General features: G+C 47.3%; 1 pseudogene; it reads left to right on the top strand.

Annotated features, from left to right (window-relative positions):
* The window catches only part of LOC125518398 (ABC transporter C family member 10-like), a 62,379-nt pseudogene that overhangs the window by 34,703 nt on the left and 3,437 nt on the right, over nucleotides 1-24,239 (top strand).

The following is a 24,239-nucleotide window of genomic DNA, read 5'->3' as shown; positions in this document are numbered from 1 at the left end:
CCTGAGATTCGATCGTCGGTATCCCAATACCTCGTTCAATCTCGTTACCGGCAAGTCACTTTACTTGTACCGTAATGCATGATCCCGTGACCAGACACTTGGTCACTTTGAGCTCATTATGATGATGCATTACCGAGTGGGCCCAGAGATACCTCTCCGTCATACGGAGTGACAAATCCCAGTCTTGATCCGTGTCAACCCAACAGACACTTTAGGAGATACCCGTAGTATACCTTTATAGTCTCCCAGTTACGTTGTGACGTTTGGTACACCCAAAGCACTCCTACGGTATCTGGGAGTTACACAGTCTCATGGTCTAAGGAAAAGATACATGACATTGGAAAAACTCTAGCAAACGAACTATACGATCTTGTGCTATGTTTAGGATTGGGTCTTGTCCATCACATCATTCTCCTAATGATGTGATCTCGTTATCAATGACATCCAATGTCCATAGTCAGGAAACCATGACTATCTGTTGATCAACGAGCTAGTCAACTAGAGGCTTACTAGGGACATGTTGGTGTCTATGTATTCACACATGTATTACGATTTCCGGATAACACAATTATAGCATGAATAAAAGACAATTATCATGAACAAGGAAATATAATAATAATTCTTTTATTATTGCCTCTAGGGCATATTTCCAACAGTAATCCCATGGTCAAACACACTGTCCTTTTATTTATCATGAAATCATTCTGAAGAATCGCTCTTTGACCAGGACTGGATAGCAAAGGCGAAGATGATCCGGTGTTCGGCCCCCCTTCCTGAAGGCTTGGACAATCCGGTGCTGGAAAAGATGCTCGAGACAACACCTTGTCTAGTGCCCTCCAAGGAAGACGAAGGGGGGAATAAAGAGGGCGAAAGCGGGCCTCCATCGCTACCTATTCCAATCGAGGGAATGAGCGCCTCCGCGAGGGAGGATAACCAAGGGGAGGAATATGACATTCTGTCTCCCCGGGGGAGGAAGAGGACTACCTCTGAAGATCCGGAAACTAAGGTTTCCAAACGGGAGAAAAAATCTCCGCCAGAGGGTCCTGCCTCGAAGGGTATTCTTGCCGCATAATGTCCGTGCGGGGATCTTCCCTCTACCGAGCTGTAAGTAATCAAAAAGTACTTAATAGTGAAGATATCTTGCTCTACTTCTGAGGAAAATAACCGAAGTATTTATCTTGCAGTTCGGATCTTAGCCCTTCTTAGCAGAGCTCATCTTCAGGGGATCTTCTTCCGGAGATGATGGAGAGCGAAACGCCTCCCCCTGCCACACCGCATCACGAAGCGGGCGACCCCGAGGTGTCATCGCGGAGGGTTTCTCCGGATCCGGCAAGTCCAGAAGGTAATCTCATGGCCACCCGAAGTCCTCAGCACCCGGCTCTCGAAGAGAGTCATCAAAAGAGCCGGGCACCGTCCGGTGTGCGGTCGGACATACGGAGCGATCTGCTGGCGCAAGCGGCCATCTCAGAAGAGCACCACACCTTGATGGGTACGGTGATTGAAAGGATTACGTCCACTGAAAGCGGGTTGCATGAAGCTTTTATGAGTCTACTGACGGGTTTTGAGGTACGTGAAATGATGTACATTTTTTACGATACCGCATATTTTTAAATGTGCCCTGTGTAGATAGTAGCCCCTGAGACTCTGGTTGTCGTTGAAAATGGCGGCAAACAGAGGATCATAGTCCCAGTTAATAACCAGACTGCCTTTATGTGCAGGTGGTGGAAGCTCCGGTGGCTAGCCGGACTGATGGGTATGCCGAACTAAAGCGGCAGCTGGATGCGGCATATGCCGACATCGTGCTTGTCAACAAGAGGCTTGACGAGGCACAGGGTAGGTGATTTTTCTGGTGAATGTCACATAGTAAGAGCAGCATGATGCCTGTATCTTTAATATGTTGTGACTGCAGATGGAGCTGCCACCGTGGAGACCCTTCAGGCGGAGCTTGCCCGAGCCAAGGAGCAAGCAGGGAGTAGCAATGCGGTCGCTTTGCAGGCGGCCGGAGAGTTAAGGGCCGAACAGGCCGCACATTGCGAGAGCAAAGAAAAAATTGCCAAGATGATCGTGGAGTTAAAAGATGCTGCTGACCGTTACCGGCTTCTTGAAGAGGAAAACCGGGTGAAAGCGACGGACCTGGAGAAGGCCCGGGTGGCTGCCAAGGAAGCCCGCTCCAAAATTAGAGCGACGAAGGAGGAGCTGAATCAAGCTGCAGATATCGTGTCTGGGAAGCCCTTCTTGTTGCGGACTAAGTTCGAAGATCCGAAGTATGCTCCTCTAGACCAGCTATGGAGTTCTACGAACGCATACATGGATTTGGCTGCCAGCGCTGCTGATGCCGCCGAGTACTTCAAGGATCAGAAAGGTCCCGAAGTGGAGAAGCTATTCTGGTCACAGTTTCACGCTCCGATCCGTCCGCTGCTGCTGAATGAGCGATTGACCGGTTGGGCCGAGCTCCATAGGTTGTCCGGACTGGCGATGAGGTCCGTTGTGGATCATTTGTGGCCAGGAGGGCCAAGGCCGAATAGCTATTTTAGCTTAGTGCAACAATTCCTTGGCGCTGTGCCACACATCGATGCTGTAAAGAGGTCGGCGTGCATAGAAGGCTTGCGGATGGCCCTTGCCCGTTTCAAAACATACTGGGCGGAGATGGATGCCACCACTGTTGCGGCACAGGGTTCGGCCATAGGCCGAGTGGCTGCCGAGCACTACTTTGAAGAAGTTCTTGAAGGCGCTCGTTCGATAGAGGCTCACTGCTCGAAGAATATTATGTTTTAGTGACATGTATTCCCATTGTACAAACAATGTTTTATTGAGTTTATCAAGGCTGTATTTATACTTTTTGCCCGAAAGTACTATGATGCCTCCTGTGCGGCCGTTTATGTATATATGTATATAACCTGAAAGATGGCAGTCGTCGGCTTCAGCCCCCACGCATATAATGCGGGGGTGTCCGCAGAAGATGCATGTTCACACTTGATCCAACGTCTTGGTCCATGAAGGAGGTGATAGCGCAGCGAACTAGGCAACCGGACTATAATGCTTTAACACTTTTACTTAGCCAGAGGAGTTTGAAAGTGGGGCTACTATATAGCCCCTGGTGGCTCCGCGCTCATCCGGATTTGGGGCGCGTACATGCCTGGTCGGGAAATGGCCCTTCGTTAAGGCAGAGGAACCCCGAAGATTCCGCTAGGTCATCGAGTGGTTGACCAGTCTCACGCTATATCATGACAGTCAGTTTTCGACTTTCTCTACTGAGGTGCTCGTCCGGATGAACCAGGGCACAATCGCAGTAGTTCTCCCGGTGCCGCCTTAGCCGTTAGAGCAGAACATAAGGCAGCAAAACACAGGAGCCGGGAAAACCCAACAATTGACCAAAACATGATTCGGAGCTGATGCATATAAGGCCAAACTCGCGACGCCGAACACTCCCTAAGGTATTCGGTCTTTATGATGTAAACCGGGCCTAAACAGTGCCCTTTGTAATAAGCCCCTGGTGTCCAGGTACGTGCAATATTCTGACGTGGCCACATGCCAATACGTCAGCATCCTTCTCAATTGTACTGAAAATCCGAGGGATGTGTATCAACAAGAGACTGTAAAAAAGGTTTACGCAGGGTCTTAATCTAAAAACAATCCTTGGAACGGGTCCCTGCTGCACGTCTGCGCGTGTGTCTCCGTTGTGCCGTATTCTGGACGGATGTAGCACGATGGTCATCTGAAAAAGAGAGGAACTTAATTGAAAAGTTGCTGTGCAAAAGGTAAGTTATACTAAATAAACAATATATAGTTCAAAATGAGCAAAGTTGAGCCTAATTGCCATTTGTGCGCGCGCGTTGAGCCCCTTGTATTGTAATAGGAGTATAGCCATCAAACCTGTATCAATTACATATAGCTGCACCGGACTCGTCCAACCGTGTCCGTGGTATTAACGACCTGTCAGATGCTTTAGTTGGTGAGGCCGTTTAGTGTGCGGCTGCCAAGGCAGCCGGGCAGTCTTCCGCGCGCAAGGAGCGCTCAATATTTCCATTTACTGTAATGATGCCACGTGGACCGGGCATTTTAAGCATGAGGGAAGCGTAATGCGGTATTGCGTTAAAGCGAGCGAAAGCTTCGCGTCCGAGTAGTGCTTGATAGCCACTTTGGAACGGAGCGATGTGGAAGGTTAAATTTTCGCTGCGGAAGTTATCGGAGAAGCCGAATATAACCTCAAGTAGTAGGGAGCCCGTGCAATGGGATTCTAGGCCTGGCGTTACTCCTTTAAAGGTAGTATTGCTATGGCTAATTTTTGTTGGGTCTATCCCCATTTTGCGGACTGTGTCCTGATATATCAGGTTTAAACTACTGCCGCCGTCCATCAAGACTCGTGTGAAGTGGTATCCATCAATTATCGGGTCTAACACCAAGGCAGCCCATCCTGCATGCCGGATACTTGCCGAGTAATCCCGATGGTCGAAGGTGATCGGTTGGGACGACCAGTGGCAGAACTCCGCTGTGATAGGCCCTGGGACATGTGTCTCTAGGAGTGCCGCTTTGTTTCTCCCCTTTGTCACGTGTAACACATTTACTGTTTTAACTTTTGGTGGGAATTTCTTTTGTTCCCCGGTGCTTTGCTTGCGAGGCTCATCCTCTTCTTCGCTTGGTGTATCCTGCCCCTTGTGTTCGGCGTTGAGCTTGCCGGACTGCTTGAAGACCCAACATTCTCTATGGGCATGATTTGCAGGTTTATCGAGGGTGCTGTGGATCTGACATATTTTGTCCAGAATCTTGTTTAGGCTGGACAGTTCGTCTCTGTTGCCTTTGAAGGGCAGTTTTTGCTGACCTGGCCGAGAGCTTCTGAATCCGGCGTTTACCACCGTGGTCTTCGGGCTGTCTTCTTTATTCCGGTGCTTGTTTTTGCTGCGTTGTGGTTACCCGTTTTCATCCCTGACTTCGGATGTACTTGGGTCGCTGGTGCTGCACCAGGCTAACCAGCTGTCCTCGCCCGCGCAAAAGCAGGTCATGAGGCTTGTTAATGCTGCCATTGTTCTCGGCTTTTCTTGGCCGAGGTTTCTGGCGAGCCATTCGTCTCGAACGCTGTGCTTGAAAGCTGCTAAGGCTTCGGCGTCCGAACAGTCGAATATTTGGTTCTTTTTAGTGAGGAACCTATTCCAAAGCTTTCGGGCTGACTCTCCGGGCTGTTGAGTTATATGACTTAAATCGTCTGCATCCGATGGTCGGACATAGGTCCCTTGAAAATTTGCCCGAAAAGCGTCTTCGAGCTCTTCCCAGCTTCCAATGGAGTTTTCGGGGAGGCTTTTAAGCCAGTGCCGAGCTGGTCCTTTGAGCTTGAGGGGTAAATACTTGATGGCATGGAGATCCTCTCCTCGAGCCATGTGGATATGGAGGATGTAGTCCTCAATCCAGACCCCAGGGTCTGTCGTTCCGTCGTAGGCCTCTATGTTTACGGGTTTGAATCCCTCTGGAAATTCATGGTCCAGCACCTCATCGGTCACTACTAGGGAAAATCTTATAGGCAGACGCTTACTAGTAGCGCGGGTTTATAACCCTCGCTGCTGCTACTTACTAGTAGCACGGGTTTTTACCCCTCGCTACTACTAAGTTGATACTAGTAGCACGGGTTTTTAACCCACGCTACTACTAAGCGGTCTCTACCGTGCCCTCCTGGGACATGCCATAGTAGTAGCGAGGGGTACAAACCCGCGCTACTACTAAGTTGATAGTAGTAGCATGGTTTTATACCCCTCGCTACTACTAAGTACGAGGTAGGTTAAATTCCCATATCCTCGGCCGAATCCCTCCTCTCCCCCTCACTTTTCCCCTCTCTCACTTTCCTCCTCTCTTCCTCGTACTCCAGCGGTGGCCGCCGCTGGTACACTCTGCTTTCTTCCTCCCTCCCTCTCCGAGATCCCTCCGGTGGGAGGTCGCCGGAGCTCCTCGCCGCCGCCAAGATGCGGAAGCACGACCTCGGCATCCTCCTCCTCACCGCCTTCGCCGTCTTCTTCTCGCTCCAGGTCAGCCCTCCTCCTCCTCCACCTCCCCCCTCTCCGATTCGATCCGGAACCCTAGCTGACCCATCCCCCTCCTCCTCCGACAGCACGAGGGCCGCCGTGAGGTGCTGCTCCCCACACACGACACCAAGATCCAGGTCCTCCAGCTCCCGGCCAATGCCGGGCTGGCCTCCGCGGCCTCCACGAGGCGCGCGTCATGGCTGAGATCTCCCTGCTCCTGGCCAAAGTGCGCATCGCCGCCGGCCGCCGCCCCGTTGCCATGGACGTCGGCGCCGTCGAACGAACCATTGACACCATTGACAGCATGCACGGGGTTGAGATTTTTTTTGTTTTTCAAATTAATAGTAGTAGCGCGGGTAACAGACACGCGCTACAGATAGTTAGTAGTAGTAGCGCGGGATGCACCGCGCTACTACTACTAGTTAGCTGTAGCGCCATAGTAGTAGCGTAGGCACCCGCACTACTACTAGCTTTTAACCCGTGCTACTACTAGGCTTTTTCCTAGTAGTAGGGGGTGTGCGGCACCCCTGTATTTGGGTGTACCATGGTGTTCGGATGTTTGTTGTGTTGCATTGCATGCTGGAGCGCGCTTGCGTGGCCCGTATATGGATCTGGTTGCGCCATCCTTTTGATGCGAGCCCTCGCGTGGATCACGTACTGCCTTATGTGCGGTGTCGTTTGCCGCTCTATGTTGGCCACGAGGTCGTCTATCCGATCGGATGGCCGTTTTTTTTCAATTGCGGGGGATCTAAGGCCTCCTCATCGAATTCAGGTAGCAACTTTCGCTTCGGGTAGCTCTTGGTGTGGCGATTACCGCCGTACTTCGCTGCAGTGTTGAGTACTTCACTCCATCTGATTCTGAGTGTGTCTTGTGCAGCCCTGAGCCTTTGCTTCTGCTTTTTCAGGCTCCTCGCAGTGGCAACAAACCTTTGATGGGCATTCTATTGCTCCGGGCGCCTGTCCGGTGTGATGTCGTCCGGACTATTATCTTCGACGGAGTCGGGTTGTTCGGTTTGATTCTCCGTGTTGCCGTGGTCGGGCGATGGTTCACCCTGCTCTAACGCTGGGTCTATATGACCGCTTTTTCTGCCGAGGTGGGATTTGGAGCGGCGCTTGCGCCGCCGCTTTGTCTGCTTCTCGAGCGAACAACCCTTCCCTGCGTCTTTCCATTCCTCGTCGTCATTTTCTTTGGGTGTGTCCACCATGTATACATCATATGATGAAGTGGGTGTCCAGTGCCCTGTGGGCAGTGGTTCCTGTTCGTCTCCTGCATCGTCGTCCATACCGTCGATGTCTTCGAAGTCGAAGTCGAGCATGTCGGTCAAATCGTCGACAGTGGCTACTAAGTGGGTGGTGGGTGGGCGGCGAATTTCTTCGTCATCCGCATCCCCATCCTGCCGAACATAGTTCGGCCAGGACTCTCCTAACAGGGAGAGAGACCTTAATGAGCTCAGCATGTCGCCGAAGGGTGAGTGCTAAAAGATATCCATGGAGGTGAACTCCATGATCGGTGCACAGTCAGATTCGATAGGCACAGGCGCAGGCGGTTTGGAGTCCGTGGCCGGGGAAGAATCCGGCAGTTCGGTGTCACGGCTCCCGTGAAGGGTAAGGTCGATATTCGGCTTGATCGCCGCTGAGAATACGGCCTCCGTGGCGGGGTCTATCCGCCCGTCCATGGATGGCGCAATTGGCTCCGAATTGAGGGTCGGAGCGGTCGCCAGTGCGGTCTCCTGAACACTGTCCGATGGTAGAGCTAAATCATGCCCATCGTGACCGTCCGACGCGCTCGGCTGGGGCTCGAATCCGTCGAAGATCAAGTCTCCGCGGATGTCGGCCGTGTAGTTTAAGCTTCCGAACCTGACCTGGTGGCCAGGGGCGTAACTCTCGATCTGCTCCAGATGGCCAACCGAGTTGGCCCGCAGTGCGAAGCCGCCGAATACAAAGATCTGTCCGGGGAGAAAGGTCTCACCCTGGACTGCATCGCTATCAATGATCGAAGGAGCCATCAAGCCTAATGACGATGACACAGAGGAACTCTCAATGAAAGCACCAATGTTGGTGTCAAAACCGGCGGATCTCGGGTAGGGGGTCCCGAACTGTGCGTCTAAGGCGGATGGTAGCAGGAGGCAGGGGACACGATGTTTTACCCAGGTTCGTGCCCTCTTGATGGAGGTAAAACCCTACGTCCTGCTTGATTATTGTTGATAATATGAGTAGTACAAGAGTTGATCTACCACGAGATCAGAGAGGCTAAACCCTAGAAGCTAGCCTATGGTATGATTGTATGTTGTCCTACGGACTAAAACCCTCCGGTTTATATAGACACCGGAGGAGGTTAGGGTTACACAAGGTCGGTTACAAAGGAGGAGATATACATATCCGTATTGCCTAGCTTGCCTTCCACGCCAAGTAGAGTCCCATCCGGACACGGGACGAAGTCTTCAATCTCGTATCTTCATAGTCCAACAGTCCGGCCAAAGGATATAGTCTGGCTGTCCAGAGACCCCCTAATCCAGGACTCCATCAGTCCCCCCCCCCGGCGCGCACGGGCGCGTCGCGGGAGGGGAGAGAAGATGCAAGATTCGCTTGTTGATGGCTTTTCTCGCGTTGCCTTGCATCAACTTCAATAATATTTGGTTCTGTGCATCTCAAGATGCGGAGGCCAGGAGGTTTATCCTTCTTTAACTGAAAGTTATAAAAGTTCGACCAAATGCTTTCTAGAATGCATTGTATTTGTGAATTAAGGTAGTAATGTTAGTTATTGCAAGAAAGTTACATTTTCTGCCTTTTGCCGGGCAGAATATTTGTATTTATATATATATATATATATATATATATATATATATACAATACCGCTATTCTAAGCTAGAGCATAGAATATTGTACACACTTAGTAATATTCTACACCCTTAGTAAAATTATATACAAAAGATAGTAATATTGGAATATAATTTTTACTATCCAAGTCAATATTTTACTATATTTTTTCAAAAAATTAGTACATTTCTACACCAGTTTACTAATATTTTGTAACCAAAGTGACCAAAATCGACACCCTACAACACACCAACGGATTCTGGAGCCGCCTCTCTGGCTTCCACGCTAGCCCCGAGGGCAGTGTACCAACCAAGCCGACAACTATGTCACCCAATTGACCAAAGTAAACATGTTTCATGCATGCTATTCTCGAGAGTCATTGCTTTGACTTCAATGCCAGTCTTGAGGCTGCACACCCGCTTGACCAACTATGAAGCTACAATGCCCGACGAACCAGGATCACCCCCAAGAGAGAAGAGATGGGATGCCGTTGACGCCCACTCCAACTAAGGTCGAAACTTGAGTCTTCACCCGAAGAGCTCAAAACCGCAATGTCAAGGGGGGTGAAGGACCTCCACGGTGACATCTACAAGGAGGAATGATGGCATAGGATGCCGACGATGCTCACATCGACCAAGATTGCTCTAGGCTATCACCTAGAGCCCACCAAACCCATCCTCATTGTAAGCCTACCCAACCGACTGCCATTAGCGGCCTACCTGCCATCATTGCCCGAGCTAGGTAGACATATGCGCCAGACAACTTGCCCCACCATCCACTACCAACACGGCATGCAAACCATCATGGCTCCTCAGATCGCCATGGCTGTCCACATTCCAACCACTGAATGTCAACTTCGCCGCACCACCATCCTCCATATTTGGTTCGTCACCATTGCTGTAGAGTTGCACACCCGCTCACCGAAGCCATCACCGCCCATACAACAACGACATCGGCGTTGCCGAGACTGTACGATCCAGATCTAGCCGGAGCTAGTCACCCGCACAATCCAACATACCACCACACCACTCATTGCCAATCTAGAACCAACACAGGCTATAGGCACACATGCATTATGGCCTTGCACACGTATCCAGACACATTGGCCCAGATGCAACGAACATAAATCCACACCACCAGGGTGGTCTCCACTCCAACCTTGTGGACGAACCCGCCAACCACCACCTGTGAAGGGTGCACACTGTATTGCACCTTCGTCCTAGCCACCCAAGCTACCGCCCAACGCCTCACGGCGTGACAGTGAGCTCAACCCGAGCCCCTCCCCCTTACCGACATCCTAGAGCCGGTAGGCCGACCGCCATCGCTCCATACCACATAGCCGACTACTAGCACCATTCAAGGAGAGCTTACCACCACCTTGGCAATGGGACCTGAGGCCACTATGGCGGGATCGAGGCGGTGACACAAATTTTCCTCTGGCATCGCTTGGGGAGTGACACGAGGGGAACAATCTAGTTCGTTATGAAAATCCGCATCAATCTTGATAGTTAGAACTCAAGATTCTTCTTCTTCCTCCTCTTCACTTGATTGTTCCTCTTAAACATGTATTCCTTTAATGCAAGAGGCTTGGACAACTTGTGAGTCATAGGAGTCCTCTTTCCATCCTCAGTCATGTCGTTATAGGTGACGAAATAAGCAAGAACATCATTGGGCACCAAGGTTGCATAATCACTCTTTTGATGAATGTGTAACACCATAGATAGGAAGTGAGGTGCTGGTACTCCAATGAACTTTCTCACAATGAATCCATCATTGATCTTCTCACACCTAAAGCCTTGCAACTTGACCACAAGAGCGGCGAGTCATGAATAGTGTTTGAGGTGTTTTGTAGGGGTTCATCACAAACAATTTCATGTCATGCTTGGCCATTTGATACTTTAACCTTTGAATGCCTGTGGTGCCTTCATTGATGACAACCAAATGATCCCATAGAGCTTTTTGTGCACTTGATGAGGATGACTTGGGCATAGATATCTCTTGAAAGGCACTTTAAATCAAATGGATAGTGGTGGCATTGAGTTCTTGGTCAATCACTTCACGCGGAGTCACATTACCGGCATCCACCGGATTGAATCCATGCTCCACAATCTCCCAAAGCACCGCCAAAGAGCTATGAATATGAGACTCCATAGGAAACTTCCAATGAGAGTAGTCTCTTCCTTCAAGGACGGGTGGTGAGCCGGCATAGTGATATTTAGTAGTGGAAGCTGGTAGAGGTGGGGGATAGGCCCATGATGCTTGGTTGAAGCTAGTAGGTGTAGCACCACTGTTACTCAAACCCAACGGTTGTGTCTCCGCAAGTTGTGAGGTGGCGGGAACACTATTCGCTAGTGCAAGAGCTTTAGCTATCCTTTTGTTAACGAATACCTTCGTAGAAGCATCCGATTGGGATTTATGCTCCACTGTGAACTTGGCGAGATCTGTGACGGTGTACAACTTCTCGGCATCACTAGAAGAGGTACCCTCTGCGCCTTCTAAGGTGGTGAAGCCCTTAAAATAGTCCTTACTCTGTTACCAATTGAAAGGATTGAGATGGACCTAAGGAGGCTAATGGGCCTACTAATTTTTGTAGCTCTTTTTACAAATTAAGCTTTGTAGAATGCAAATGATCGGGCAATCCACAAGCTTGGGTCCTCATCTCTCCAACTTCTAAGAATAACAAGATCAGAGGGGAATTCTCAGAACTTGCTAAAATCACGCAAGTTATCAGTCGAATAGCTAATCTTGGCTAAGGTTATTAGCTCCTCTAAAAAAATCTGTCACAAACCTCTCAAGGAACCAAAGGATTAGGGTTGGGAAAGCGTGGGGAGCGTTCTTAGCTACATTTGATATGCTTAGAATGAATCGTCACCCCTATCCCGAAGCGGTGGACGAGTTGGAAAAAACTAGCTATTTTTAGGCTGAAAAAGTAGCGTCAGATATTCCAACCCAGCAAAGAACAACCTCAGGGTTAGACAATCAAGCCTGGGAATCACCCCAGGACCCAGAGCTATTGGGAATGTCCCGGGCAGTTTGTCCTCTATCTGGGCAAAATCAAGAGCAGTCGAGTAAGTACCAGAGTCCAAAAAATGTCCAACTAAAACTGAAAGCTACCGGACAGTGCGACTGTCTGTCTGGCTTAAGAATCATCGCAATACCATGTGCATAGTAATAGACCCAGACTCAAACTGTCTGGTCAGAATTGGCACAAATGGTCCAGCCAGCTAAAAGCCGCCTTTTGATTGCCTTTGACCTAGGATGGTTGGCTATTTGGCATTGGACCTTTTGGTGGATAGGAAGGATTTTAGATGTAGAATAACTTTCATGTGCTTGAACTTCACATCCCTTGACCCCCTCTTAATAGTGAGGGATCCTTATAGTTCAAGAACAAGAAATAAAGACTACAAAACTAGCCTTCATGAAGTCCTTTAGCCCTTTAAATTTGGGGGGGGGGGGCAACCTTCGCACAAGGAACTAAAATCCGATCATACACTTACTAGCCTCACTAGCTCCTTTAATTTTCCACCGTCAATACAAAAGGATAAGTAGGGGCCTAGATGCACTTCCACATGCAACACATCAGTGTCTTGGATAACAAAAGGTAGTACTTAAAAATTCTTGAATTTTGTTCGTTGTTTATGTGCATATTTTGGTCCTTGCACTACTAAACTGATACTTTGGCGCTTTAACTTGATACCATGTATTTTGGCTCCTCACCATATAAATTTTTGTTCCTCAAGTGAGTTTTAAGAATACTAAATTCATTTGACCAAGATAGAACCTACACGTAGGTTGCACTAACCCACATGTTTTTCATGTAAATAATCTTAAGGAAATTCTACATCAAGTTATTTTCACGATCTATCTAAGCACATGGCAAGCTCAACAAATGCACACACAAGCAAACCATGTCTTTGTTGTCCTCTGCTTCCTATAACTGACAACTCATCCACGCACACCATGAGAATAACAATTACTACTATGCACCTCAATATATTGCAATAAAAAATTCAATAAAAAACGACAGATCTAGTGCTAGAAGCTCCCACACCAGGTGTGGTCCGTGGAAAGATCAAAAACAAAAAATCTATCACAATTTTTTTCGTTGAAGGTCCATTAAATTTCATCGACAAATGCATCCAACAATTACTTCTCATGCCATATAATCAGTATGGAAGGGGAGAAATGTGTTTATAGTCTACTGTGATTTAAAGCTGGAAGTCACGTGTGATGAAAGTATGGAAGGAAAAAACAAACGTGTTTGAGCTGGTTAGGATAGGTGAGGTGGATGCTGGTTAGGATACAGTGCCCACCACATGAGATCTGGGTTGCATAGTTAATCAATGTTCTTTATGAAAAGCTAAGGGTTGTGCTTTGTTGACTAATAGGTCGATCAAATAAGTTCTCAGATGTTTCTGATTTTTGTGGGATTTTTTAAGCATATTTTTCTGCTTAGGCCATCAAAACACTTTTAGTATCTAGAGTAATTGACAAGAGAATGTCTATCGCATTAATGATTAAGTGTTTCTGATTTTGTGGGATTTTCCAGTCTATTTTCTTCTTCTATGTAGCCCATCAGGTACTTTTAGTACATAACAGATGCAGTTCTAGTCCACTTATGTGTTGGAGTCAACTAAATACAGTATCTGACAATTTTTAGTTTATAGATATTAACATTACAAGTAGTAGAATTGATTAATACCTTGCTTTCAAACTTGCACAGGTTTTGTTGGAATGGCATTGTCCTATGGTCTTACGCTAAATACGTCATTTGTTTCATGTATTCAAAACCAATGCAACCTTGCGAATAAAATAATCTCAGTGGAACGGGTGAGCCAGTACATGGACATACAAAGTGAAGCAGCAGAAGTTGTTGAAGAAAATCGACCATTGCCAGATTGATCCCAAGATGGCAATTTAGATCTTAGAGATTTGAAGGTAATCAAATATAATATTTACATGTACAACATACAAGGTTAAATCCAATTAACACCTCTAGCAAATTTATGCGATTGATTTTCATTAGACAGATCAGGTATAGGAATGATGCTCCACTTGTACTACATGGGATCACTTGCAAGTTTGCAGGTGGAGATAAGATTGGTATAGTCGGTCGAACAGGATGTGGCAAGACAACATTAATTGGCGCATTGTTTCGTCTTGTTGAACCTGCCGAAGGGAAAATAATTATAGACTCTGTGGACATCAGTACAATAGGCTTACGTGACTTGCGTTCACGTTTGGGTATCATTCCACAAGATCCAACACTTTTAAGGGTACAGTAAGATACAATCTAGATCCTCTTGGGCAATTCTCGGATCAGCAAATATGGAAGTAAGATGTACAGAGATATTTATTTTGCCTTTTCTCGCCTTACAAAGTGTTCAGATAAGATTATTAAGAAGGTTTGACACCTACCTCCTTCGATTTGCGGAAGACAAGAGCAATGCGCATGTCAACTTTGCATGGATGCAAATGTTTAATGACTGCATTGCTGATCTTGGTCTTCGCAAGATAGATAGGATTGGTGTCAGGTTTACCTGGACCAATCGCCGGGCGTCGCCGACCCAGTCCGTCCTGGACCGGGTCCTAGTCTCTCCGGAATGGGACCTCCGCTGCTCGCTAGCCTCCCTCCGGGCCATCACCCGGGTTGGCTCCGACCACGTCCCCCTCCTCCCGTCCTCCACCGACGAGCGACCGCCGATCCCCCCCCCCCCCCCGCTTCCAGTTTGAGACATTTTGGCTGTCCCAAACTGGATTCGTGGCGGTCATGGGCGCTCGCTGGGTGGAGGCTCGTGCTCACCCCCACCCCGTCCTCCCTCGGCCATTGACTCGTGGCAGCTCTGTGCCAAACGTGGCTGGCAGTTCATGAAGGGATGGGGCGTCAACCTTGGGCGTGATCTCCACAAACGCAAGAAGGCTCTGTTGACCGCCATCCAGGCCCTGGACCTTTGGGCGGACGCGACTGGCCTCTCCCCTGAGAAGTGGCTCTCCCGGTACGACCTGGAAGACCAACTCTCCATCATCTACACCGACGAGGAGGCCTATTGGTGTCTCGGGGCTCCCAGAAATGGGTATTGAAGGGCGACGCGAACACGGCCTACTTTCAGGCCATTGCGAATGGCCGCCGTAGATGCAACATCATCCCCCTCCTTTGGGATGGCGCGACCCTTCTGCAGTCCCCATGTGACATTCGGGCCCATGTCGACGGGTTCTACAAGACCCTTTTTTCCTCCGCTCCTAGGAGCAGACTATCTCTGGCCCATGGCTGTTGGGTCGGCCCCCAGCTAGTTTCCGTTGCGGAGAACACGGCCCTTACGGCTCCTTTCTCCGAGGGCGAGGTCTGGGCTGCCATTAGAGGCATGAACCCTGCCTCGGCCCCGGGTCCTGATAGCCTCCCAGTTAAATTCTTCCAGACCTTCTGGAATGTGATTAAGCCTGAGATCATGGCCATCTTCGACGAGTTCTACGTTGGTTCCATGGACCTCGGTCGCATCAAACTATGGGATCATTTCGCTCATCCCTAAAGTGCCTGGGGCATCTGACATCAGCCAGTTCTGGTCGATCACGGTGATCAATGTGATCTTCCGGATTCTGGCAAAAGGGTACGCCAATAGGGTGACCATGCTATTGGGGAACGTAGTAATTTCAAAAAAATTCCTACGCACACGCAAGATCATGGTGATGCATAGCAACGAGAGGGAAGAGTGTGATCTACATACCCATGTAGATCGACAACGGAAGTGTTTGGTTGATGTAGTCGTACGTCTCCACGGCCCGACCGATCAAGCACCAAAACTACGGCACCTCCGAGTTTTAGCACACGTTCAGCTCGATGACGATCCCCGGACTCTGATCCAGCAAAGTGTCGGGGAAGAGTTCCGTCAGCACGAGGGCATGGTGACGATCTTGATGTACTACTGTCGCAGGGCTTCGCCTAAGCACCGCTACAATATTATCGAGGACTATGGTGGCAGGGGGCGCCGCACACGGCTAAGAATATGATCACGTGGATCAACTTGTGTTCCTCTGGGGTGCCCCTGCCTCCGTATATAAAGGCTCAAAGGGGGGGTGCGGCCGGCCTAGGAGAGGCGCGCCAGGAGGAGTCCTACTCCCTCCGGGAGTAGGACCCCCCCCCCCCCAATCCTAGTTGGAATAGGATTCGCGGAGGGGGGAAAAGAGAAAGGGGGCCGGCCCCCTCTCCTTGTCCTATTCGGACCAAGGGAGGGGAGGGGCGCATGGCCCATCTCAGGCTGCCTCTTCTCTTTTCCACTAAGGCCCACTAAGGCCCATATAGCCCCCGGGGGGTTCCGGTAACCTCCCGGTACTCCGGTAAAATCCCGATTTCACCCGGAACACTTCCGATATCCAAACATAGGCTTCCAATATATCAATCTTTATGTCTTGACCATTTCGAGACTCCTCGTCATGTCCGTGATCACATCCGGGACTCCGAACAACCTTCGGTACATCAAAACGTATAAACTCATAATATAACTGTCATCGAAACCTTAAGCGTGCAGACCCTACGGGTTCGAGAACAATGTCGACATGACCGAGACATGTCTCCGGTCAATAACCAATAGCGGGACCTGGATGCCCATATTGGCTCCTACATATTCTACGAAGATCTTTATCGGTCAGACCGCATAACAACATACGTTGTTCCCTTTGTCATCGGTATGTTACTTGCCCGAGATTCGATCGTCGGTATCCAATACCTAGTTCAATCTCGTTACCGGCAAGTCTCTTTACTCGTTCCGTAATACATCATCTCGCAACTAACTCATTAGTTGCATTGCTTGCAAGGCTTAAGTGATGTGCATTACCGAGAGGGCCCAGAGATACCTCTCCGACGATCGGAGTGACAAATCCTAATCTCGAAATACGTCAACCCAACATGTACCTTTGGAGACACCTGTAGAGCACCTTTATAATCACCCAGTTACGTTGTGACGTTTGGTAGCACACAAAGTGTTCCTCCGGCACACGGGAGTTACATAATCTCATAGTCATAGGAACATGTATAAGTCATGAAGAAAGCAATAGCAACATACTAAACGATCGGGTGCTAAGCTAATGGAATGGGTCATGTCAATCAGATCATTCAACTAATGATGTGATCCCGTTTAATCAAATGACAACTCTTTGTCCATGGTTAGGAAACATAACCATCTTTGATTAACGAGCTAGTCAAGTAGAGGCATACTAGTGACACTCTGTTTGTCTATGTATTCACACATGTATTATGTTTCCGGTTGATACAATTCTAGCATGAATAATAAACTTTTATCATGATATAAGAAAATAAATAATAACTTTATTATTGCCTCTAGGGCATATTTCCTTCAGTCTCCCACTTGCACTAGAGTCAATAATCTAGATTACACAGTAATGATTCTAACACCCGTGGAGCTTTGGTGCTGATCATGTTTTGCCCGTGGAAGAGGCTTAGTCAACGGGTTTGCTACATTCAGCTCCGTATGTATCTTGCAAATCTCTATGTCTCCCACCTGGACTAGATCCCGGATGGAATTGAAGCGTCTCTTGATGTGCTTGGTTCTCTTGTGAAATCTAGATTCCTTTGTCAAGGCAATTGCACCAGTATTGTCACAAAAGATTTTCATTGGACCCGATGCACTAGGTATGACACCTAGATCAGATATGAACTCCTTCATCCAGACTCCTTCGTTGCTGCTTCCGAAGCAGCTATGTACTCCGCTTCACATGTAGATCCCGCCACGACGCTTTGTTTAGAACTGCACCAACTGACAGCTCCACCGTTTAATGTAAACACGTATCCGGTTTGCGATTTAGAATCGTCCGGATCAGTGTCAAAGCTTGCATCAACGTAACCGTTTACGATGAGCTCTTTGTCACCTCCATATACGAGAAACATATCCTTAGTCCTTTTCAGGTATTTCAGGATGTTCTTGACCGCTGTCCAGTGATCCACTCCTGGATTACTTTGGTACCTCCCTGCTAGACTTATAGCAAGGCACACATCAGGTCTGGTACACAGCATTGCATACATGATAGAGCCTATGGCTGAAGCATAGGGAACATCTTTCATTTTCTCTCTATCTTCTGCAGTGGTCAGGCATTGAGTCTGACTCAACTTCATACCTTGTAACACAGGCAAGAACCCTTTCTTTGCTTGATCCATTTTGAACTTCTTCAAAATTTTGTCAAGGTATGTGCTTTGTGAAAGTCTAATTAAGCGTCTTGATCTATCTCTATAGATCTTTATGCCTAATATGTAAGCAGCTTCACCGAGGTCTTTCATTGAAAAACTCTTATTCAAGTATCCCTTTATGCTATCCAGAAATTCTATATCATTTCCAATTAGTAATATGTCATCCACATATAATATCAGAAATGCTACAGAGCTCCCACTCACTTTCTTGTAAATACAGGCTTCTCCGAAAGTCTGTATAAAACCAAATGCTTTGATCACACTATCAAAGCGTTTATTCCAACTCCGAGAGGCTTGCACTAGTCCATAAATGGATCGCTGGAGCTTGCACACTTTGTTAGCTCCCTTTGGATCGACAAAACCTTCCGGTTGCATCATATACAACTCTTCTTCCAGAAATCCATTCAGGAATGCAGTTTTGACACCCATCTGCCAAATTTCATAATCATAAAATGCGGCAATTGCTAACATGATTCGGACAGACTTAAGCATCGCTACGGGTGAGAAGGTCTCATCGTAGTCAACCCCTTGAACTTGTCGAAAACCTTTTGCAACAAGTCGAGCTTTGTAGACAGTAATATTACCGTCAGCGTCAGTCTTCTTCTTGAAGATCCATTTATTCTCAATTGCTTGCCGATCATCGGGCAAGTCAACCAAAGTCCATACTTTGTTCTCATACATGGATCCCATCTCAGATTTCATGGCTTCAAGCCATTTTGCGGAATCTGGGCTCACCATCGCTTCTTCATAGTTCGTAGGTTCATCATGATCTAGCAGCATGATTTCTAGAACAGGATTACCATACCACTCTGGCGCGGATCTCGCTCTGGTTGATCTACGAGGTTCAGTAGTATCTTGTCCTGAAGTTTCATGATCATTATCATTAGCTTCCTCACTAATTGGTGTAGGTGTCGCAGAAACAGTTTTCTGTGATGTACTACTTTCCAATAAGGGAGCAGGTACAGTTACCTCATCAAGTTCTACTTTCCTCCCACTCACATATTTCGAGAGAAACTCCTTCTCCAGAAAGTTTCCGAATTTAGCAACAAAAGTCTTGCCTTCGGATCTGTGATAGAAGGTGTATCCAATAGTTTCCTTTGGATATCCTATGAAGACACATTTCTCCAATTTGGGTTCGAGCTTATCAGTTTGAAGCTTTTTCACATAAGCATCGCAGCCCCAAACTTTCAGAAACGACAACTTTGGTTTCTTGCCAAACCATAGTTCATAAGGCGTCGACTCAACGGATTTTGATGGTGCCCTATTTAACGTGAATGCGTCCGTCTCTAAAGCATAACCCCAAAACGATAGCGGTAAAACAGTAAGAGACATCATAGATCGCACCATATCTAGTAAAGTACGATTACGACGTTCGGATACACCATTACGCTGTGGTGTTCCGGGTGGCGTGAGTTGCGAAACTATTCCGCATTGTTTCAAATGTACACCAAACTCATAACTCAAATATTCTCCTCCACGATCAGATCGTAGAAACTTTATTTTCTTGTTACGATGATTTTCAACTTCACTCTGAAATTCTTTGAACTTTTCAAATGTTTCAGACTTATGTTTCATTAAGTAGATATACCCATATCTGCTTAAGTCATCTGTGAAGGTGAGAAAATAACGATATCCGCCACGAGCCTCAATATTCATCGGACCACATACATCTGTATGTATGATTTCCAGCAAATCTGTTTCTCTCTCCATAGTACCGGAGAACGGTGTTTTAGTCATCTTGCCCCTGAGGCACGGTTCGCAAGTACCAAGTGATTCATAATCAAGTGGTTCCAAAAGTCCATCAGTATGGAGTTTCATCATGCGCTTTACACCGATATGACCTAAACGGCAGTGCCACAAATAAGTTGCACCATCATTATCAACTCTGCATCTTTTGGCTTGAACATTATGAATATGTGTGTCACTACTATCGAGATTCAATAAGAATAGACCAATCTTCAAGGGTGCATGACCATAAAAGATATTACTCATATAAATAGAACAACCATTATTCTCTGATTTAAATGAATAACCGTCTCGCATTAAACAAGATCCAGATATAATGTTCATGCTCAACGCTGGCACCAAATAACAATTATTTAGGTCTAATACTAATCCCGAAGGTAGATGTAGAGGTAGCGTGCCGACCGCGATCACATCGACTTTGGAACCGTTTCCCACGCGCATCGTCACCTCTTCCTTAGCCAATCTTCGCTTAATCGGTAGTCCCTGTTTCGAGTTGCAAATATTAGCAACAGAACCAGTATCAAATACCTAGGTGCTACTGCGAGCATTAGTAAGGTACACATCAATAACATGTATATCACATATACCTTTGTTCACCTTGCCATCCTTCTTATCCGCCAAATACTTGGGGCAGTTCCGCTTCCAGTGACCAGTCTGCTTGAAGTAGAAGCACTCAGTTTCAGGCTTAGGTCCAGACTTGGGTTTCTTCTCTTGAGCAGCAACTTGCTTGCTGTTCTTCTTGAAGTTCCCCTTCTTCTTCCCTTTGCCCTTTTTCTTGAAACTAGTGGTCTTGTTGACCATCAACACTTGATGCTCCTTTTTGATTTCTACCTCCGCAGCTTTCAGCATTGCGAAGAGCTCGGGAATAGTCTTATTCATCCCTTGCATATTATAGTTCATCACGAAGCTCTTGTAGCTTGGTGGCAGTGATTGGAGAATTCTGTCAATGACGCAATCATCTGGAAGATTAACTCCCATCTGAATCAAGTGATTATTATACCCAGACATTTTGAGTATATGCTCACTGACAGAACTGTTCTCCTCCATCTTGCAACTATAGAACTTATTGGAGACTTCATATCTCTCAATCCGGGCATTTGCTTGAAATATTAACTTCAACTCCTGGAACATCTCATATGCTCCATGACGTTCAAAACGTCGTTGAAGTCCCGATTCTAAGCCGTAAAGCATGGCACACTGAACTATCGAGTAGTCATCAGCTTTGCTCTGCCAGACATTCATAACATCTAGTGTTGCTCCAGCAGCAGGCCTGGCACCCAGCGGTGCTTCCAGGATGTAATTCTTCTGTGCAGCAATGAGGATAATCCTCAAGTTACGAACCCAGTCCGTGTAATTGCTACCATCATCTTTCAACTTTGCTTTCTCAAGGAACGCATTAAAATTCAACGGAACAACAACACGGGCCATCTATCTACAATCAAACATACATAAGCAAGATACTATCAAGTACTAAGTTCATGATAAATTTAAGTTCAATTAATCAAATTACTTAAAGAACTCCCACTTAGATAGACATCCCTCTAATCCTCTAAGTGATCACGTGATCCAAATCAACTAAACCATGTCCAATCATCACGTGAGATGGAGTAGTTTCATTGGTGAACATCACTATGTTGATCATATCTACTATATGATTCACGCTCGACCTTTCGGTCTCCGTGTTCCGAGGCCATATCTGCATATGCTTGGCTCGTCAAGTATAACCTGAGTATTCCACGTGTGCAACTGTTTTGCACCCGTTGTATTTGAACGTAGAGCCTATCACACCCGATCATCACGTGGTGTCTCAGCACGAAGAACTTTCGCAACGGTGCATACTCAGGGAGAACACTTCTTGATAATTTAGTGAGAGATCATCTTATAATGCTACCGTCAATCAAAGCAAGATAATATGCATAAAAGATAAACATCACATGCAATCAATATAAGTGATATGATATGGCCATCATCATCTTGTGCCTGTGATCTCCATCTCCGAAGCACCGTCATGATCACCATCGTCACCGGCGCGACACCTTGAACTCCATCGTAGCATCGTTGTCGTCTCGTCAATCTTATGCTTCCACGACTATCGCTACCGCTTAGTGATAAAGTAAAGCATTACAGCACGATTGCATTGCATACAATAAAGAGACAACCATATGGCTCCTGCCAGTTGCCGATAACTCGGTTACAAAACATGATCATCTCATACAATAAAATTCAGCATCATGTCTTGACCATATCACATCACAACATGCCCTGCAAAAACAAGTTAGACGTCCTCTACTTTGTTGTTGCAAGTTTTACGTGGCTGCTACGGGCTTAAGCAAGAACCAATCTTACCTACGCATCAAAACCACAACGATAGTTTGTCAAGTTGGTGTTGTTTTAACCTTCACAAGGACCGGGCGTAGCCACACTCGGTTCAACTAAAGTTGGAGAAACTGTCACCCGCAAGCCACCTATGTGCAAAGCACGTCGGGAGAACGGGTCTCGCGTAAGCGTACGCGTAATGTCGGTCCGGGCCGCTTCATCCAACAATGCCGCCGAACCAAAGTATGACATGCTGGTAAGCAGTATGACTTATATCGCCCACAACTCACTTGTGTTCTACTCGTGCATATAACATCAACACATAAAACCTAGGCTCTGATACCACTGTTGGGGAACGTAGTAATTTCAAAAAAAATCCTACGCACACGCAAGATCATGGTGATGCATAGCAACCAGAGGGAAGAGTGTGATCTACGTACCCTTATAGATCGACAACGGAAGCGTTTGGTTGATGTAGTCGTACGTCTCCACGGCCCGACCGATCAAGCACCGAAACTACGGCACCTCCGAGTTTTAGCACACGTTCAGCTCGATGACGATCCCCGGACTCCGATCCAGCAAAGTGTCAGGGAAGAGTTCCGTCAGCACGACGGCGTGGTGACGATCTTGATGTACTACTGTCGCAGGGCTTCGCCTAAGCACCGCTACAATATTATCGAGGACTATGGTGGCAGGGGGCGCCGCACACGGCTAAGAATATGATCACGTGGATCAACTTGTGTTCCTCTGGGGTGCCCCTGCCTCCGTATATAAAGGCTCAAAGGGGGGTGCGGCCGGCCTAGGAGAGGCGCGCCAGGAGGAGTCCTACTCCCTCCGGGAGTAGGATCCCCCCCCCAATCCTAGTTGGAATAGGATTCGCGGAGGGAGGAAAAGAGAAAGGGGGCCGGCCCCCTCTCCTTGTCCTATTCGGACCAAGGGAGGGGAGGGGCGCGCAGCCCATCTCAGGCTGCCTCTTCTCTTTTCCACTAAGGCCCACTAAGGCCCATATAGCTCCCGGGGGGGTTCCGGTAACCTCCCGATACTCCGGTAAAATCCCGATTTCACACGGAACACTTCCGATATCCAAACATAGGCTTCCAATATATCAATCTTTATGTCTCGACCATTTCGAGACTCCTCGTCATGTCCGTGATCACATCCGGGACTCCGAACAACCTTCGGTACATCAAAACGTATAAACTCATAATATAACTATCATCGAAACCTTAAGCGTGCAGACCCTACGGGTTCGAGAACAATGTAGACATGACCGAGACATGTCTCCGGTCAATAACCAATAGCGGGACCTGGATGCCCATATTGGCTCCTACATATTCTACGAAGATCTTTATCGGTCAGACTGCATAACAACATACGTTGTTCCCTTTGTCATCGGTATGTTACTTGCCCGAGATTCGATCGTCGGTATCCAATACCTAGTTCAATCTCGTTACCGGCAAGTCTCTTTACTCGTTCCGTAATACATCATCTCGCAACTAACTCATTAGTTGCATTGCTTGCAAGGCTTAAGTGATGTGCATTACCGAGAGGGCCCAGAGATACCTCTCCGACGATCGGAGTGACAAATCCTAATCTCGAAATACGTCAACCCAACATGTACCTTTGGAGACACCTGTAGAGCACCTTTATAATCACCCAGTTACGTTGTGACGTTTGGTAGCACACAAAGTGTTCCTCCGGCACACGGGAGTTACATAATCTCATAGTCATAGGAACATGTATAAGTCATGAAGAAAGCAATAGCAACATACTAAACGATCGGGTGCTAAGCTAATGGAATGGGTCATGTCAATCAGATCATTCAACTAATGATGTGATCCCGTTTAATCAAATGACAACTCTTTGTCCATGGTTAGGAAACATAACCATCTTTGATTAACGAGCTAGTCAAGTAGAGGCATACTAGTGACACTCTGTTTGTCTATGTATTCACACATGTATTATGTTTTCGGTTAATACAATTCTAGCATGAATAATAAACTTTTATCATGATATAAGGAAATAAATAATAACTTTATTATTGCCTCTAGGGCATATTTCCTTCACCTGCTTGCGGATCACATTACCCACCCCAACCAGTCCGCCTTCATTCAAGGGCGGTATATCCTGGATGGGGTGCTAGTCCTTCATGAAGT

Source organism: Triticum urartu, chromosome 7A, assembly GCF_056163025.1.
Source record: "Triticum urartu cultivar PI428250 chromosome 7A, HENAU_Tu73, whole genome shotgun sequence".
NCBI classification, from domain to species: Eukaryota; Viridiplantae; Streptophyta; class Magnoliopsida; order Poales; family Poaceae; genus Triticum; species Triticum urartu.
Note: the sequence above shows the minus strand (reverse complement) of the source record. Positions and strands in the feature narration are given on the sequence as shown.